This window comes from Rhinopithecus bieti, unplaced genomic scaffold (genome assembly GCF_001698545.2).
Source record: "Rhinopithecus bieti isolate Rb0 unplaced genomic scaffold, ASM169854v2 scaffold_1368, whole genome shotgun sequence".
Lineage (NCBI taxonomy): Eukaryota > Metazoa > Chordata > Mammalia > Primates > Cercopithecidae > Rhinopithecus > Rhinopithecus bieti.
In genome coordinates, this window is record NW_016803382.1 from 490227 (window position 1) to 510560 (window position 20334).

At 51.2% G+C, this 20334-nt stretch overlaps 1 pseudogene; it reads right to left on the bottom strand.

The window, feature by feature from the left end:
• Nucleotides 1-208: 208 nt before the first annotated feature.
• On the bottom strand, nucleotides 209-3205 carry LOC108535743 (60S ribosomal protein L18a pseudogene; annotated as a pseudogene).
• Nucleotides 3206-20334: the final 17129 nt, after the last annotated feature.

Genomic DNA, 20334 nt, shown 5'->3' on the forward strand with positions numbered 1-20334 from the left:
TAGGATTATATGCATGTAAAACACTGCCAAAATGATGATACATATATAGCAGGCACTCAAGAAAGAATAGCGGTATTTTTCTTATTATTGCAACTATAGTTGCAAAGCCTTTGTAAGTACAATTTTTCCTACCAGAATAATTTCTAATTTCTTTTTTTTTACCAGGTAATTCTGAGTTTTTTGGGGCACCCCAGGCGAAGGCCTGCACCTAAAAGAAGGTGTTGGGCCTCTGGTGGTGAAGCGTGGCTTGGTGCTGACAGCCGCAGGGACCGGTGGGGCAGCGGGACTTGATCTTGGAGTCAGTTGGAACTGCTGACGCCGCGGCCGACGGCACTTGCTGGCTGCTATCCCTCCACCTTCATGATTTTGAATGGAGTGGGCCCGGCGCGGTGCCGGGCGCCCATGTCTCGGTTAGCCACTGGGTGGACAGCGCCCGCAGTGGTCAGGTCCCGGTATTCCCGGTACCATGTTGTTGGGTTGCCGCTCCGGGGATCATAGCGCAGCCGATTCCGAAGTTCTTCACCCGCAGTGGGGGGGACTTCTCAAACCACCTGCCACAGTAGACAATCTCCCCTGAAGACTTCTTCATCTTCTTTAACTGAGATACGAAGTACCAGAAGCGGGACTTGGCGACGACATGATTAGGCGCAAAGATTCGCATGCGGTAGAGGGGCGGTGTGTGGCATTTTGGGGGTGGGCAGGCAGCGACCCACCACCTTGTGTACTCTTCAATAGTGTGCCAGAGCCTTCATGGCGTCCTCTCCGCTTCTCGCCGCCACCAGCAAAAGGGCTAATTTCTAATTTCTTAAGGCTAACTTTCTCAAATATAACAAATAAATTCCACTATCACCTTTGAAATCCATTTATCAGTCCACTTGGTCCATTTTCCCATGTTCTTTAGGTTGAAGGGAGAAATGGGAGATGTTTTACAGAAATTTTTTTTTTTTTTTTTTTTTTTATTGAGTCTCGCACTGTAGCCAGGTTGGAGTGCCAGTGGCACCATCTCAGTTCACTGCAACCTCTGTCTCCTGGGTTCAAGTGATTCACCTGCCTCAGCCTCCCGAGTAGCTGGGACTACTGGCGTGCACCACCACGCCCGGCTAATTTTTGTATTTTTAGTAGAGACGGAGTTTCACCATGTTGCCGAGGATGGTCTCGATCTCTTGACCCTATGATCCACCCGCCTCGACCTCCCAAAGTGCTGGGATTATAGGTGCGAGCCACCGCACCGGCCTTGACAGAATTGTTTTCGGAGAGTTCCATTAAGTTTGGCCTCACCAATAGGTGGCTCTATTCGGATAAGGACTAAGTCATCCATTATCTCTGTATTCCTTTGGGTCCAGCAATGTCAGTCACAGAGTAAGTGCTCAAAGAAACGTTTAAATGGAATCCACCTGAAGCCCAAGAGCACTTACCTTATATAAAGCAGAGCTCAGGGGAGCCCCCCGGGGAGGTAGAAGGTGGAAGAACCATTAATCCCATAGAAATCTGAACAGGAAATGCTCAAGAAGATGGTATGCTGGAGCCTCTGCCCTTTGCAACCCATGACCTGCAAGAGGCAACTCCCAGAGCTTTCCTAAGATAAAAGTTTTAACTGGTGCCTCAGCCAAGGCATCTGGGTTTGGGAAAAAGACAGCAATTCAGGCTGGCTGTCTGACCAACCACCGTTAAGGCGTAGGTTTTTTTTTTTTTTTTTTCATACAGAGTCTCGCTCTGTTGCCCAGGCTGGAGTGTGGTGACACGATCTCAGCTCATTGCAACCTCTGCCACCCGGGTTCAAGCAATTCTCCTGTCTCAGCCTCCCGAGCAGCTGGGACTACAGGCACCTGCCACCTCGCCTGGCTAATTTTTCTATTTTTAGTAGACACGGGGCTTCACCTTGTTGGTCAGGTTGTTCTCAAACTCCTGACCTCAGATAATCCACCCACCTCAGCCTCCCAAAATGCTGGGATTACAGGCTAAAGCGTGAGCCAACACACCCCACCTAAGGGGAGATTTTATTGGGTTACCTTGTCCCTGGAGAAGGAAATGGGCTATAATCAATGAAATTAGCATTCTAAAAGCAAGAGAATCTGTAAAGTAGAAAAGGACTTTGAGATGGGAGCCTGCATTTTACACGGGAAGACCCAGACTTGGTCCAGTCTGGCCCAAGACCACCTAACTTGTCAGTGGCAAAGCTGGGATGAATAAAAGCTCAGCTTCCTGACTCCCTGTCCCCAGTTCTTTCCACCACTCCAGTCAGCCGCTCCCAATCCCTCTGCTAAGCCAACCCACCTACAGACAGTGTCACTGTCCCTCATTCCCTGAATCTCTTACTCAATCCCCCACAGCCTTTTCCATCTTTCCTGCCTTCCTAGCGCTATAGCGTTGGCAGGGCAGAGTGCTCAGAGACCAGCAAGCTAGGATGTGGGGTCTTCCTGAGGTGGTGCAGGATTTTTTGGCTGCTTAGAGGTGGAGCAGGGCAGGCATCTGCAAAAGGCATCTGCATTTCTTACACAGTCCCTAACTGCCAGGCCCAGTGCCAGATCGCAGACCCTTTGTCAACAGAGATGCCCTGGCTTTGTAAACCAAGAGGGAGGCAGAAAAATTTCTCTAGCAACACAGACTGGCCTCTGGGGGAGGCGGGAGAGGGAATTGTCTATGAAAGTTCTCATTTAAACAAACAAACAACAAGATGAAAATAATAAGCTAGACAAAGAGCCAAGGGGGAACAGCAAGCAAACTCCTGAAATGGCACTGTCATTAAAGCATAGCTGCCTTCCAGACTCTCAAGTGCTGGGATGGGCTGGGGGGATGTTTATTAACCTGGTCAAAAGACATCAGGGCAAATTAAGCCGCATCCCAGCCTTGCCTCCAAACAATTTAGCATGCAAATGAGACATGCTAAATTTGCATCTGGGGCATGAAGGGGACCAATAAGTAACCTGCACGGTCCTGGGCATTTGGAGAGAAGAATCCAAACTGGCCACCGCGAAGCGAGGCCCTGGGGAGCGCAGAGCAGGGGGTGCGGTTGCTATCCTGTTTCACCAGAGACGATTTTTTTTTTGGTTTGGTCCAGGCTGATCTCGAGGCTAGGAGCTAGCTGACTGGCCCTCCAGGACCATGCCAATTCACATATGAGAGTACACCAGACTTAGACCCAGGAAGATTTACATGAGTTTGTGCCAGTATTAACCCCGGGAGATGCCTACCCAATCAGAGCCATTGCGCCAAGGCAAGGAGGGCATTGCCAGGGCGTTTGCATGACAGAAACTAGCATATGGACTCAAGAGAAACCTTTCTGGGTGGGGGAGGGAGGGCCATACCCACATGAATCACTCTCTGGTGGTTTTGCTTTGGTTTCAGAACCTGTGGCTAAGGCAGAAGGGCCAGGAGGGCCCCTGGCCGCGTTGCTTTTCCTCCTCCCAGCTGCTTCTGTCTCTCTCTCAGGCTCCTGGCAACAAAACAGCTGAGCAGATAAACAAGTCACCACCTGCTCCCTCCTCCCCCGTGACACCGCCCCTGTCCCCAAGTCCCACCCCTTCTTCTTGCACTCTCTCCCTCCATTCCTCCCTGAAGCCAAACTTCCGGCAGCAGCTGCAGCTGCTCTCCCCCTCCCGTGCCTGCCTCCCCAGCACAGCCCAGCATAGTCCCCTGCAGCAGCCCCTGCCCCACCAATGGCAAATGAGGAACATGTGTACAGAGCCCTGGGCTCTCCCTCCTCCTGAGGCCATTGCCAACAAAACACTTGTGCTTTCTGAAAGTAAGATGTGGAGCTCTGGAGTCCCCAAGGAAAACGGGTTTATGGCATCCGCCAGCCCTGGAGCCAGTGAGTGTCTGGCCCCTTGGCTCAGAGCCCCACTGCCAGGCACAGGCAAACGGGGAGGAAGGGGTTAATCTGAGCAGAGGAGGCCGGGGCGGGTGGGGGGGGGCCGGGCAGCTCCATTCCCGACTGTAGGGGACGGTCATCTCCGGGATGGAGGTCAGCAGGAAGCAGCTCAGAGAGGCCAGGAGGCCAAGGCCCAGTTTAAACCCTGAATGAAGGCCACCTTTTCAGTAGCATGCACATGTGTGCGTGCACACACGGACACACACTCGTACACAGTTACCATGCACATGGTATCCTCTTATTAACAACGCTAAGGTTGTCACAACAGACTCTGGGTTTGGTGTCAGAAGCCCTGCATCAGCACAGTTTAATAAGTCCCCAGCGTCCATGGAAGGCACTATGGAGGCCCCAACTGTTGGGGAGGGGAACCCCAGAGTGCCTCCTCTCAGGGAGGGGTGTGTGTGCCAGGAGCTGGGTGGCGGAGCTCCCCCAGAGGTTTTCTTGGCAGTTTAGAGTTTAGCTCTGGGTTAGTAGGGCTCACCTTAGTTCTGAGGCATGTAAGTGAAGACACTGCAATTTAGGAAGGGGATGGGGCAGGAGACCAGCCTGTCTTCACCCCCAAGTTTCCATATGTCTTCCTTTCTTACGTTTTTTTTTTGAGATAGAGTCTAGCTCTGTCACCCAGGCTGGAGTGCAATGTTACGATCTCAGCTCACTGCAACCTCCGCCTCCCGGTTCAAGTGATTCCCCAGCCTCAGCTTCCCGAGTAGCTGGGATTACAGGCACCCACCACCACACCCAGTTAATTTTTGTATTTTTAGTAGAGACGGGGTTTCACCATGTTGGCCAGGCTGGTCTTGAACTGCTGACCTCAAGTGATCCGCCTGCCTCGGCCTCCCAAAGTGCTGGGATTACAGGTGTGAGACCACCGCGCATGCCTGGCCCTTTCCTTCCCTTTCCCTTCTCTTTCCCTTTCCTTTCCTTTTCTGAAACAGAGTTGGTTGGGCACAGTGGCTCACACCTATAATCCCAGTACTCTGGGAGGCCGAGGTGGGTGGATCATGAGGTCAGGAGTTCAAGACCAGCCTGGCCAACATAGTGAAATCCTGTCTCTACTAAAATACAAAAAATTAGCCAGGCATGGTAGTGTGCACCTGTAGTCCCAGCTACTTGGGAGGCTGAGGCAAGGGAATCACTTGAACCTGGGAGGTGGAGGTTGCAGTGAGCCAAGATCATGCCACTGCACTCCAGCCTGGTGACAGAGCGAGACTCCATCTTAAAAAATAAATAAAAATAAAAATAAAATAAAAAATGAAACAGAGTCTTGGCCGAGCACGATAACTCACGCTTGTAATCCCAGCACTTTGGGAGGCGGAGCAGGAGGATCACTTGAACCCAGGAGGCGGAGGCTGCAGTGAGCCAAGATCACACCACTGCACTCCAGCCTGGCCATCAGACAGAGAGGGACTCCATTTCAAACAAACAAACAAACAAAAAAAAAAAAAAAAAGAAAGAAAGAAAAACAGTCTCGCTCTGTCTCCCAGGCTGGAGTGCAGTTGTGTGACCTTGCCTCACTGCAGCCTTGAACTCCTGGGCTCAAGGAATCCTCCCGCTTCAGCCTCCTGAGTCTATAGGTGCACACCACCACACCCAGCTAATTTTTAAGTGTTTTGTAGAGACGGGGGTCTCCCTATGTTGCCCAAGCTGGTCTCAAACTCCTGGCCTCAAGCGATCCTCCTGCCCTGGCCTCCCAAAGTGCTGAGATTACAGTTGTGAGCCACCACGCCCAGACCACGTTTCCCCAGAACTCTATCTTTCCTGCTTGTGGACAAGGCAGGAGATGGATTTGGTGTCTGAGAAAAACAAACACACCTTTAATTTGCTGACTGTCTCATATCTGTCTGCACAGCCCGCCGCTGTTTTGTGTGGAAAGTAGCAGGAGCACTGGCCTGGATAGCTCACAGCTGGGTTTGAAACAGTTAATGGCTGAGTGACCTTGAACAAGTTACTTGTCCTCCAGGGACCAGTCTTCTCATTGGCAAAATGTTAACAATGTTAACAAACTACTCTTGTTTTTCAGGTGAAATTAAGTGACAAGGCAAAAGCTAATGTAAGATACATAAAACACCGAAAACACCGAGCATTCTGCCGGGAACCCATTTGGTGCTCAATAAAATCATTGCCCTTGTTTTGGTATTTTGTTGGAGATGAAATGGAAACACAAATGGCTGGTGGAAGTGGCAGGAGAAAACGAGACCAAAAACCCAATGGCTCTGAAGAGGTACCTGCAGACCCACTGGGCAGGGTAGAGAGGAGCCCAGTGGGAACTTTTCTGCCAGGAGGAAACAGTGGGCAGAGCTCTTCTTCCCACTTGTCCAGCAGGGTTTCTCATCCTCAGCATCGCTGACATTTGTGCCAGATATTTCTTTGATTTGGAGGCTATCCTGTGCACTGTAGGATGTTTAGCAGAATCCCCAGTCTCTACTCTCCAGATGAAGTAGCAAGTTGTCTGCCTCCCCCAGTTACGACAATCAGAATGTCCCGGTGGAGGGGCACAGAATCACCCTGTGAGCTCCCGCTATAGAGCTAGGAGCCCCACCTCCTTTAGGAGTCTGAGCCAAGGCTGTGTCCACAGCAGGGAGTCATTGAAGGTTGGAAGACTGATATTCACCAATACCTTTCTTACAAACAAGAGATGCCTGAGAAGGAAGACCTGGTCACGCAGGAGGTGATGAGTGGCTACGGGAAGAAATACGGTGGCTGGGGAAGGGGCGAGGGAGAAGCACCAGTAGTAGAGCAGGCTGGCTGGAGAGCAAGGCCACTGCCCACTAGTGACTCCCCCGAGGGTGCTGCCTTGGTGGGCTTCCCCACTCTGGCCTTTTGTCACCTTGTTTGCTGAATCCAGGTAAATTTTTTCATCAAATTGGAAAGCAATTCTAGGTAGTGGGAGTCACATGTGTCCCTGCCCTTGCTGTTGCTAATGAGCTGTATGACCTTAGCTGAGCCATTTGATCTCTCCGCAACTGTTTCTCAGGCTGTGAAACGTTAGGGTTGGAGTCTCTGAGTTCTAAGGTCCTTTTCAGCTGTAAGTTCTAAGGCCTGTGAATACCACAGTGTGATTAAGCCAGCTGGGTGGTGGTGAGGGCCTTGTAAGTTTCGGTCTGCAAGCCAGCGGTAGAATTCTCCACATCTTTGTTAAGAACTCTTGGGGCCGGGCGCGGTGGCTCAAGCCTGTAATCCCAGCACTTTGGGAGGCCAAGATGGGCGGATCACGAAGTCAGGAGATCTAGACCATCCTGGCTAACATGGTGAAACTCCATCTCTACTAAAAAAAAAAAAATACAAAAACTAGCTGGGCGTGGTGGCAGGTGCCTGTAGTCCCAGCTACTTGGGACGCTGAGGCAGGAGAATGGCGTAAACCCGGGAGGCGGAGCTTGCAGTGAGCTGAGATCCGGCCACTGCACTCCAGCCTGGGCAACAGAGCAAGACTCCGTCTCAAAAAAAAAAAAAAAAAGAACTCTTGACCCGGAGCAGTGGCTCAGGCCTGTCATCCCAGCATTTTGGGAGACTGAGGCGGGTGGATCACCTGAGGTCAGGAGTTTGACACCAGCCTGGCCAACATGGTGAAACCCCATCTCTACTAAAAATATCCAAATTAGCTGGGCATGGTGGCGCATGCCTGTAATCCCAGCTACTCAGGAGGCTGAGGCAAGAGAATTGCCTGAACCCAGGAGACAGAGGTTGCAGTGAGCCAAAATTGCACCACTACACTCTAACCTGGGCGACAAGAGCAAGACTTCATCAAAAAAGAAAAGAACTCTTCCAGGCACGGTGGCTCACACTTGTAATCCCAGCACTTTGGGAGGCTGAGGAGGGCGGATCACGAGGTCAGGAGATTGAGATCATCTTGGCTAACACGGTGAAACCCCGTCTCTACTAAAATACAAAAAAAAAAAAAAATTAGCCGGGCGTGGTGGCGGGTGCCTGTAGTCCCACCTACTTGGGAGGCCGAGGCAGGAGAATGGCGTAAACCCGGGAGGCGGAGCTTGGAGTGAGCTGAGATCCGGCCACTGCACTCCAGCCTGGGCGACAGAGAGACTCCGTCTCAAAAAAAAAAAGAAAAGAAAAAAACTCTTATTGCTGAGAAATGCTTCAGGAGTTCCTGCTGTGTGCAAAGCATTGTGCTGTCTGCTGTGCGTGTGGAGCGGTCTTTCCCCCTTTCCTTTGAGGGCTCATAATCTAGCAACAGATAACAATAATTCCAATAAAAGGCCGTACATGCAAACGTCTCATCCTTCCCAAAGGCTTCAAAGTCAGGAAGATCTGAGTTTGAGGCTGGGTCCACCACTCTGAGTCCTTGGGTTATTTGGCTCTTTTAATCTCAGTTTCTTTACTTGTAAAATGGGCATAATAATAACTATGTCACAGGGTTCTTTTAAGAGTTAAATGAGATAATATATGGGCCAGGCACGATAGTTCACGCCTGTAATCCCAGCACTTTGGGAGGCCGAGGCGGGTGGATCATGAGGTCAGGAGTTCGAGACCAGCCTGGCCAACATGGTGAAATCCCCATCTCTACTAAAAATATAAAAATTAGCTGGGCGTGGTGGTGCACGCCTGTAATCCCAGCTACTCAAAGAACTACTTGAACCCAGGAGGCGGAGGTTTCAGTGAGCCAAGATTGCACCACTGCACTCCAGCCTGGGCGACAGAGCAAGACTCCATCTCGGGGGGGAAAAAAAAAAGAGTTGGCCAGGCACGGTGGTTCACGCCTGTAATCCCAGCACTTTGTGAGGCCGAGGCAGGCGGATCACGAGGTCAGGAGATGGAGACATCCTGGCTAACATGGTGAACCCGTCTCTACTAAAAATATAAAAAACTAGCCGGGTGAGGTGGCGGCGCCTGTATCCAGCTACTCGGGAGGCTGAGCAAGGAGAATGGCATGAACCCGGGAGGCGGAGCTTCGTGAGCTGAGGATCTGGCACTGCACCCAGCCTGGGCGACAGAGCGAGACTCCGCTCAATAAAAAAAAAAAAAAAAAATAGCCAGGCGTGGTGGCAGGCGCCTGTAGTCCCAGCCCTCGGGAGCTGAGGCAGAAATGGCGTGAACCCCGGGAGGCGGAGCTTGCAGTGAGCTGAGATCGCACCACTGCACTCCAGCCTGGGCGACAGAGCGAGACCCCATCTGGAAAAAAAAAAAAGAGTAAAATGGGCTGGGTGCAATGGTTCACACCTGTAATCCCAGCACTTTGGAAGGCCAAGGCAGGCAGATCACTTGAGGTCAGGAGTTTCAGACCAGCCTAGCCAACGCAGTGAAACTCAGTCTCTACCAAAAATACAAAAAGTAACCGGGCATGGTGGTACACACATGTAATCCCAGCTACTTGGGAGGCTGAGGCAGGAGAGTTGCTTGAAGCTGGGAGGAAGAGGTTGCAGTGAGCTCTGGCCTGAGCAATAGAGTGAGACCCTGCCACAAGGAAAAAAGAAAAGACAATATTTGTAAGATAATTACCATGGTGCTTGGCACATCATTAAGTGCAAAATAATTGTTAGTGGCAAATATTTATTGGCTACAGTGCAGCAGGCACTGTGCTAGGCCCTGGGATAGTGGAGATGAGGGACAGGACTCCTGGTAGGGAGCAACTCACCAGCAGGTAGGGAAAGAAGCAGGGAGCAACGACAGTACCCTGAGAGGGCCGTGACAGAGCCAGGTAGGAGAGGCATTGACACGGGGAGCGCAGCAGGCCCTGACTGCGGGGTCGGGCAGGCATGTGAAGTAGTGACCGCAGTGCCGGTTGAAGCAGGGCCAGTGGTGTTCCCCGGAGTTAAGCAGACAGAGCAGTGGGGAGGTGGGAGAAGCTCAGGTGCCAATGAACCCGGCCCTCAGTGATTCTGCAGAACTGAATGCAGTCAAGCAAGGTGGAGTGTGCATGGGATGATGGTGAGAAATGAGCCTGAAGGTTGGTGTCAGAAAGAAGGGACATACACAAGAAATGTTTCTTTTTTGTTAGACACACTATTTCCCTTTTTGACCTAACCACCGGGCAGCTCGGAACCAAGTTTTAGGTTCAAATGTTGCAGCACTTCCTTGAATCCAGCTTTTCTGATGGAATTATTCTTTAGCCCCAGCTTTCCCTAGACCCTGGACCTCAACCTTTAATCTGGTTTTGGGGTTTCTGGCACTTGTGGCATTCATTGTAAACGGACTTGAATCTTTCTGAACATACTGAACACACACGGTGTGTAAATAAATAAATGAATTATAAAATACAAACATGTACAATAAGAGTGAAGTCAGAGCCTTTAGAGTGTGCTATGCCAGGGCGGGAGAAGACTGTCTTGTTCCTGGCGGCACCCCTGGTGCCCGGTCAGCGCCTGGCACACCACAGGATTGCAATCAACAGCGCGTGACACAGAATGACGGCAGAGAACATTTCACCTCAAAGAAACTCTCTCCACGCAGCACGCCAGGATGGACCCCGGAACCGCTGGCTGGCTGTACCCCACATTCAGGTTCTTGATTGGACTTCTTCGTGTATCGTTCACTAATCCTTGCGGCTGAAAGTCTTGTTGCTCCAGCCGGGTAGCAAACTACACCTCAAGGACAGACACTTTGTCATACATGCCTGTGTTCGAGCTGCACCAGCACAGAGCTGCACCCAGCACAGAGCTGGTCACAAAGTGGCCTCCCCAAATTTCTGTGGCTTTAGCCTAATAATTCCTTATAGCTGCAATTCCTTATAGCTGAACAAAGACGAACGACCCTAACCCATTCAAGTCAGGCTGGTCTACCTTCCACTCTGATCATGCATTTGGTTTTATTTTTTATTTTTTTATTTGTTTTTATTTTTATTTTTTTGAGACAGAGGCTCGCTCTGTCGCCCAGGCTGGAGTGCAGTGATGCGATCTCGGCTCACTGCAAGCTCCGCCTCCCAGGTTCACGCCATTCTCCTGCCTCAGCCTCTCCAGTAGCTGGGACTACAGGCGCCCACCACCACGCCCAGCTAATTTTTTGTATTTTTAGTAGAGACAGGGTTTCACCGTGTTAGCCAGGATGGTCTCGATATCCTGACCTCGTGATCCACCCACCTCGGCCTCCCAAAGTGCTGGGATTACAGGCGTGAGCCACCACGCCCAGCCATGCATTTGGTTTTATAGAGTGCTGAGAGAGAGGAAGAAAGAACAGCCTCTTACTGGCCCAAGTTGAAGGTCTTTGAGCACATTTTTCTCAACAGCATAATCTGGCTCCCTGACACAAAGGGCAGGGGAGGGAGGGACAGCAGCTCCTAATGAACAGAGATGGATGGTGGCCCGGCCTCCACGACCACTGCTGTGTCCACTGGGCAGACCAGCCATGTCTCCTGGCTCCTACCAACAGTCAGCTCAGGACAAAGACTAGGGGAGATGACACATGGGGTACTCATAGGAGAGCTGTGCTCAGGACTTCCTGCTGGCCCCAGAACCTTCCAGAATGGCCTCTCACACACTGCCCTCCCTCCCTCCTTCTCTCTCTCTCTCTCTCTCTCTCTCTTTCTCTCTCTCAGTGAAAGGACTCCCTTGGCAAGAGTATCAGGTTTCAGTTGTCTGTGTCCTGAGAAATTACAAGATCTTTCCCCTTTCTCTTTTTAGCTGGGATTACACATGCAGAGCCATTTGGCTCCCCTGGCCTGCCCAGCTGCTGCCGTCTGGGGCTGGGGGATCGTGTCAGGTGGCCCAGCCAGAGGTGGGCAGGGTCACAGGGGTGAGCTGCCAGGCCTGCTCACCCCTCTTCTTGGTGTGAGCCCCTCAAATCCGATCCCCAGGGACCTTCCCCAGGCATGCGGAGAGCACCAGCTGTCCTGGCCACGTCAGGCATCTGGCCACCAGGTCTCCTTCCACTCCAGGGGCAACCACCGCCAGAGGGAAAAACGGAAACACCAGGTTATTTGTGATCTGACTACTCACTCTACGTTGAGAGAGACAGAAGCAGGAGGCCAGGGGAATAGATGGGACTGTGGGAACAGCAGAGGCAGAGGGTGAAGGGTGGCGATCAGAAAGAAAGACAGAATCCCCACATTCCCTGCCCCTCTGGGCTCCGGCCATGGAGGAAGCGGGGCTCAGAGGACATTGCACCAGACAGGTCTTGTTTAGAAAATTGGAAAAGAACAAATATTGATTGCAGGGGTGCAGGAGAATGAGCCCTTCCATCATCAAAAATATGCATTCAGCCAGGCGAAGTGGCTGACGCTTGTAATCCCAGCACTCTGGGAAGCTGAGGTAGGAGGATCTCTTGGGCCCGGGAGTTTGAGACCAGCCAGGGCAACATGGCAAAACCCAGTCTCTACAAAACATTTCAAAAATATTTTTGTGGTGACGTGTCTGGTCCCAGCCACTTGGGAGGCTGAGGTGGGAGGATTGCTTGGGCCGGGGAGGTCGAACCATGTTCACACCATGGCATTCCAGCCTGGATGACAGAATGAGGCCCTGTTTCTAATAATAAGAGTAATAATAATAATAAAATACATACTCACTAGCTACGACTCTGCTTTACGGGATAACTGGGGCAAAAATGTTCCCGGGTGAAACTGGCTAACCTAATTTGAAAGGTCTGGGAAACATGGCCCAATTTCAGCCTCGATCGCCACTCACAGGCCAAGTGGAGGTTGCGCTTCACAACATACTGGACACTAGACACCACCAATGCCTTCCCTCTACAAATGGGAAAACCACAGCTGAGAGGTCACCTGGTCTCCCCAGTTCACCCAGAGACTTGGGGATGGGCCGAGCTCCAGAGCCCAGACCTTGCCTTGCTCCACCCCATACAGCACGAAGTTCCCTGGCCAACTAAGGAAAGAGTGCAAGGTGACCGAAGAAAACAAAGCAAACAAAACTGACGCAAAAAACAAACAAACAAAACTGAGTGCAAAAGAAGGAGAATTTGGGGGCCGAGGCTGTGGCTGCAGAGTGGGAGTGGCGATAATCAACACTGGGCTCCTGAGTGTCTCCGGAAGGGCGGGCCCTGGTGTCCAGAGCACCTGGTGCCCACCTTCCCCTTTCCCCCAGAGCCCCAATCTGAGAGCTCTTCTACCCAATCCTGGCTGCTGGGGTGCCTGATATTTTCCAAAACACAATTTTCACACCCTTAAAAGTGGGCCGGGGAGGAGTCAGGATCAGAGCCTCTAGCTCAGATTTCCTTCCCTGAGAGGATATGGTCTTAGAAACTGCATGCTGTGCAGAGTTCTATCATTCAGAAGAAACACAAAACCCAAGCCCTGGGAGTCACGTGGCCACCACGGACGCCCCGGCCTCAGTCTAAGATAAGGGCATTAGCCCAGGTGGCCTGTAGCTGCTCTGGAGCTCTGATCAGTCCTACAGACGCACGGCACCCCCAACCTGTCACCTTTAGGACCTTCCAGTCAGGTCCCCTTAAGACGCAATGTTCCCTGTGCTCACCTTTGGGGCTTACTCTCGTGCTAAGGAAACAGCATGCAACTTCCCAGGGTTATGAGAAATAACTTTCCTAGGAATGTCACCAGCTGCAGACGCCCCTGTCATAAACTGTCCCAGCTCTAAGCCGCCTAGGGCTTTTATCCCCTCCTCTTAGCTACTCATTACCCAGCTTAATTAGGCCAGGAAATGCTGACGCTGAGGACACTCTCGGCAGGAGGCAGGGCTGGAGGAGAGATTCTCAGCAGCGCCACTTCCTGAGGCTTGATCTGGGGGCTGGGGAAGGCCGTGGAGGAGGACGGCTGGGGATGGCAGGCTGCGTCCTCCAGTGAACAGCTGCTGGGAACGAAGCAGGGATGCACGCATTTGCTCCCCAGGCCCTCCAGGGAACTGAGGGTTGCACTTGTTTACGGTAACAGCACCGGATCTGAAGGCCTGGAAGGCTCTGCCTGCCCCCACCCCAACCCTCCCATCTCAATTAACCAGTTTCACCACCCCACCCCCACTCTTTCCTCGGGAAGAGGTTGCAACCTCAGTTACCACTCACCATATTTCAGCCCCGACCCTGACATAATCACAGTCAAAGACCCAGCCTGAGATGCCTTCCATTTTCAGCCAGCCCCTGACCTTCACCCCGAACCACCTTGGTCATGCACAACCTCCTGGTCCTTCACTAGGTGGAACACAGGAATAGGGTTGCCTGCTGTAGAGCTGTATGCACCTCGCCCAGTTTTGGAGCTTTCTGCTACGGTGGCGTTGGAGGGGGAGTAGCAATGTTGGAGGGTTTATAGAATGGGGTTTATATCAGACAGATGGGAGTCTAGACTCTAGCTCTGCCCCAGGTCATTCTGTGACCTTGAATACGCTATTTCATTTTTCTGCACCTCAGTTTCTTTAGCTGCAAAATGGGGTGGTAATATCGGCTTTTGGGAGGTTGAGATGATCTTATATCCTTATAGTAGACACAGGCAAATGTTCAGTAAGAAGTGGCCGGTATCTCCGATGTGGGGCACTAGTTCAGAGGCCTGCAGTTATCAACTTTTCTTTGCTGGGAGGTATAGAAAGGGGAAACTGGTATTAATGAGATCCCGCTGTCTGTTGAAGGTATTCATACTTACATGATTTTCCTTTCATTTCCCAATTATCTGTGGAGGCTTTGAGATTTAAATGAGTAAACTGAGGCTCAGAGAGGGTAGGAAGGTGGGTCATGCCTCGTGAGTGGCAGAGCAGATCATACAACAGGGCGATGGCAGACGCCCAGGGCTGCTGAATCTGGGACTGCTTCATGGCCTGGAAATGTCAGGATGATACCAGTCTAGGCCAAGCCCAGTGGCTCACACCTGTGGAGGCCAAGGCAGGCACATCACTTGAGGTCAGGAGTTTGAAACCAGCCTAGCCAATATGGTGAAACCCCAGCTCTACTACAGATTCAAAAATTAGCCGGTTGTATTGTTGGGCGCCCATAGTCCCAGCTACTCAGGAGCCTGAGGCACAAGAATCGCTTGGACCCGGAAGGCAGAGGCTGCAGTGAGCTGAGATCAAACCATTGCACTCCAGCCTGGGTGTCAGAGCGTCAGAGTGAGACTTATCTCAAACAAACAAACAAACAAACAAACATACAAAAGAATCACACCAGCCTAGAGCGAGTAGGGCGACTAGAATCTCAGCAGCCACAGCGCTGGGTGGATCATCGCCCTGGAGAGGGGATTGTGAGGGCTTAGAGTCACAGTGTCATCCAAGAAGGACTTGTCAGCCTCTGCAGAGGCTCTCTCACCTGCGGAATACGTGCCCTCTGTGCTTTAAGTCCTGGAGCGATTTGGTTCAGCCTCCTCAGGTGTGTGGTTTTGTGCTGGGCTTTTCCATTGTGTCCACATTTTCTCAGAAAATGCAAGTTTCTTGAGAAGACCTCATTTCCCTCACCTGCAGCAAGACAAAGGTGATTCTTAGCACTTGGATATCCGATAGTGCTGCGATTTTAAATTTTCTATGTGACTTTGAGAAGTGCCCTCCCATTCCACCAAACAAACAAACAAAAAAGCCCCAGGGCAGGGGTGGAAGGATTGGGGCGTCAGGGGAACCTCCAATTCCATCCAGAAGAGGGCACTAGTCCGTCTACTCAGGCCCTCCCCACATCGAGATGCTCCTAGGTCCACAAGAAAATCTCTTGATCCACCCAAAGAATCCCAAACTACTGACCATTGGTTTCCAAAGTCCGTGAGTCGTGACACTCTTAGACTTCCTTAGCCAGTAAGATGCTTCTCATTTGAAAAACATAAAATCAAGAAAGCCCCTGGCTGAGCAGCCGGAAGCATAAGAAACCTTGGAATCCTAAACCATCAAGGTCTCTGGCTTTGTCAGTCTCTGCTTGGGATCCAAGATAAGTGAAGTCAGGGGTAAAGAAAATAAATCAGCAGCTTCCCAGGGTGCTGGAAAGGCTGTCAGGCAGAACTTCCTTCCGTGTGGCTCCAGGGAGCAGAACTTGGGTAAAGCTTCAGAAAGGCCGCTGTGGGCTTCACAGGCGGCTCTTCCTGAGCCCTGGGGCTGTCAGAACTCTGTCTTGCTAAGGAAGGAAGGCCAGGCAGTGCAGGTGCAGGTGGGGGTTCTGGGGAGGTGAGTGCTGGGGGGCTGTGCACCGAGGAAGATGTGGGGACTTCAGGGTCACACCTCCCACCCCCAGAATTCTACAGACGAAGATGCTGTGATGTATAATTGGGAAGGGTGAAGGTGGGGGGACAGCCACTGAAACGGAGCCAGGACAGTGAGCTCTAACCCAAGGCTTTTCCTCTCAACACCGTCTGGGGCATGCTTTTAGAGCATCTCCCCTCCCCATTCACTCTACACCCTCCTTTCCACCCACTGGGAGGCTTCATCTTTCTCAGTCGACTCCCACACAGGGGCAGAAGAGGGAGAAGCCGCCTCCACTCTGAGGAGCTTGGGGGCAAACATCTGCTCCCTGCCATTGTTTCCCCTTATTTAGTGGGTGGGAGGGATCACACACCCAGGCCAGTTTGGTGAACCCTCCTCCAGGGTAACTGGGGAAAGCTGAAAATGCCTATTGGCCTGAGAGGGGTTTTCAGAGTGTCACTCCCATGCTGCGTGGGTGGGGCAGAGAGGTGACATTCACCCTCCTTGGCAGTACCCCTTGTGTCGCTCATGTGTTCTCCGGCTGCGGAGCCCTGTGAGGCAGTGTGGTGACGGATACAGTCACTTGTGCCTCTCCCTCCCCTCTGGACCCCCTCCAACCCCGTGCCACTTCTACCCACCCAGTCTTGCAGGATAGCGCCTGGAGTCTTGGGAGTGGGCGGGTGTTTATCTCATCAGACAAGTAAAGTTGTGCTGGGGCTGGGCTGCGGGTTCACGCATTCACCTGCTGATCTGCTTAGGAAACACAGGGCAGGGTTTTGTTCCAGTGCCTTCCTGGCAGCTGCACCCACTTAACACCAAGTTCCAAATGCCAGGTCTGAGACAAGGGGATTGCCGTGGAGACTGCACTCGCTTCAGCAGTTACCAGCTCTGGTCATATCTGTTGAGCAACCGCTCCGTGGCGGGGCTGGGGATGCCACCCGTGAACAAACTGGCCAGTGCAGGTCCCTGCTTGGACCTGTGGTGCTTGCAGTCACAGTCTGGGGAGGGGCTGCAAACCCACACAGACAGCACGACAGACGGTGCACCAGGAGGAGACGGTCCGGCTTCCATGAGCATGCGCCACAGCGGGAGCAAAGTAAATGAGATTGGAGGGGTCAGGAGGAAATGACATTGAAGCTGAGAGGAAGAGAATTTAACTAGGACTGGACTGTCTTCTGGCGGCAATCAGAGCAAAGGCGCTAAGATGACAGGAGCCACTATGCTTCTGAAGAAGTCAGGCAGGTGCTGACTCACAGTTCTTATTTCTGGTCTTTCTCATGACTTACCTGTGGCCTGACCCACAGCCCTTCATTTCTCCCTGGACGACGTGGCCATCCAGAGAAGAGGAGACTGGGTATCCACAGTGCTGCCAGCCCCTGCATTGTTGCTACCGATTACAACGTGTTATTTCCAGCTTCTACCCTCTCCAAGAAAAAAAGAGGCTTCTGGGAGAGGACACCTGCCCAGACATTGCCTGGACTCCGCAGGGGTTCCCACAAGCACATCCAGGCTCTGTCATTCTCTCCTTGTAGATGATCTGGCAAATTTGGAGTTTGACTCCTAATTCTGCTGCCTCAATCCCTGCCCCTCCCCCCCATTACCTCTGTGGACGGTTGCATATGTGCGTCCCCTGCTGAACTCAGACACGCGTGCATGTCAAGGGGAATCATACATTTCTTCTAGAACTTCTTCTTCTTTTTTTTCTTTTTTTTGAGACAGAGTCTTGCTCTGTTGCCAGTGCAGTGGCGTGATCTTGGCTCATTGCAGCCTCTGCCTCCCGGGTTCAAGCAATTCTCTGCCTCAGCCTCCCGAGTAGCTGGGATTACAGGCGCCCTCCACCATGTCCGGCTAATTTTTGTATTTTTTGTAGAGACGGGATTTCACCATCTTGGCCAGGCTGGTCTTGAACTCCTGACCTCGTGATCCACTCGCCTCAGCCTCCCAAAGTGCTGGGATTACAGGCACGAGCCATTGTGTGCGGCCTAGAATTCCTTTTAACCGAATAATTTATCTTATATATGTGCGTCTCTCTTTGTTTTTATTTTATTTTATGTTTATTATTTTTTATTATTTTTATTAATTTATTTATTTTCGATATGGAGTTTTGCTCTTGTTGCCCAAGCTGGAGTGCAATGGCATGATCTCAGCTTACTGCAACCTCTGCCTCTCACATTCAAGCTATTCTCCTGCCTTAGCCTCCAGAGCAACTGGGATTACAGGCATGCGCCACCATGCCTGGCTAATTTTGTAGTTTTAGTAGAGATGGGGTTTCTCCGCGTTGATCAGGCTGGTCCGCCAATCTCAGGTGATCCGCCCGCCTCTGCCTCCCAAAGTGTTGGGTTACAGGCGTGGACCACCGTGCCTGGCCTCTCTCTTTGTTTTTAACTGCTTCATGGTTTTACTTAGTCTGGATGTCATAATTTATTTATTTGTTTGTTTATGTTTTTAGAGTCAGGGTCTTGCTCTGTTGTCCAAGCTGGAGTGCAGTGGTGTGATCATGGCTCACTGCAGCCTCGACCTCCCAGGCTCAAGAAATCCTCCTGCCTCAGCCTCCTAAGTGGCTGGGACTACAGGCATGCACCACCGTGGTACCAAATTTTATGTTTTTGGTAGAGATGGGGCCTTGTTGCTTTGCCCAGGCTGGTCTCAAACCCTTAGCCTCCAGCTATTCTCCAACCTTGACCTCCTGAAGTTGCAATTACAGTTCTTATCCACCAAGATGTGATGATTTATTTAATGATTTCCTTATTAATCGATATTTTGGGTCCCCCTCGCCTTTTATTTATTTCTCTTTGTGTGTGTGTGTGCTATTTTACCTTGGGTGACTTTTTAATAAGGTGAACTTAAGGTGGGTTGGATTTCAGATTTTTTTTTTTTTGGAAAACTTTCAACAGATAAAGATGAGGAACTCGCCACTGATAATGTTGAATTTGTTTTTGTTTTTCTTGTAATAAGTCCTATTTGGAACCTTGGCCCATTTGCCACTGGGCCAGCGCCCTCCTGCTAGGATGACCTTATCCCCCTGGGCCAGCCCTGCTTCCCCAGTCACCACCCCCTGGTGCAGTGGTGATGAGACACCTCCCTCTGCTTCCTCTGAGCCCTCCTTCGACACTGATAGGCCGGGCTCACCCTTGCAGGGCTGGAAATCACCAAGCTTGCCTCCCTCCCTCTGGGGATGAGCACTCTCCACCCCTCCCCCTCTTCATTTTCTCTGGAGCTCTTGGAACAAACAACTCTCTAGGATGGAGCTACCTCCTAAGGGAGGCCCCTCCGGCCTCTTCCCTGGCATCTGTGACCACCTGCATCTGCCACAGCTTCTCTGGTCCAGCCCGACCTGATGCATCTATTTGTACTTCCTCATTGTCTTTTTTGAACCTTGATTTTTGAGGAAGTTTCCAATCCCACCCCTAGCCGGAGTCCCTCCTGTTCTCGCTCTCTCCTGACTCTCCTGACGTTTCTCCCCAGCTCAGGGCCTTTTGTTTTCCATCCCAACCCTCCCTGCAGGTTTGTCCCCCTTTGCCAGGAGCTCTCCAGCTCAGCGGCCTCTCCTCTTACTAATCTCCTTTCCAAACGCTGTCTTCTGTAGCCAGGTCTACCCAACAGAAAATGAAGAAGGTTGGCAATTATCTAATGAGTTCACACAATGTAGACAGCCAATTAAAATATCCTTGACACAGCCAATCCCCTCCGCTTTGTTGAAAGCTGAACTCCAATGAGGCCTGTCCCTGACAAAATCTGTCACACCATCTAGATGATTGGGGTGACAAGAACCGATGTTTATCTAACTAGCAAGTGAGAATTTCAGCCTTGCATAGGTCTGGCTACCATCTCTCCAAATAAAGGATAGTCAAATGTACCAACAAACAAATTAACAAAAGAGAAAACACACACCACAAAAACTACTTTCTTAGAGTTGGTGTCTAATTGTGAACTGAAATCCACCCTCAAAATAGGAACTTCTGTGGAAGGTACTGTTTTTGTGGTGACTCGAATCCCATTGTTCTATCTGTAGGTGCACCCTGATGCAAAACACTGCACAATGGAATGCTGTAGCTTTCGCATCTCCAGGGACCTTGACGTCCCTCCTCTTGCCTTGTTGAAAAATTCAAACTAGAAAAATCCTATGAAATAAAATGCAATTAATAAGCACTCTTTAGGTGTTTAGGACTGGTTAAAGACAGAAGCTAGGGCTGGGCACGGTGGCTCACGCCTGTAACCCCAGCACTTTGGGAGGCCAAGGCAGGCAGATCACCTGAGGTTAGGAGTTTGAGACCAGCCTGATCAACATGGAGAACCCCTATCTCTACTAAAAATAGAAAATTAGCCAGGTGTGGTGGTGCATGCCTGTAATCCCAGATACTCGGAAGGCTAAGGCAGGAGAATCGCTTGAACCTGGGAGGCAGAGGTTGCAGTGAGCCGAGATTGCACCATTGCACTCCAGCCTGGTAAACAAGAGCAAAACTCTGTCTCAAAAAA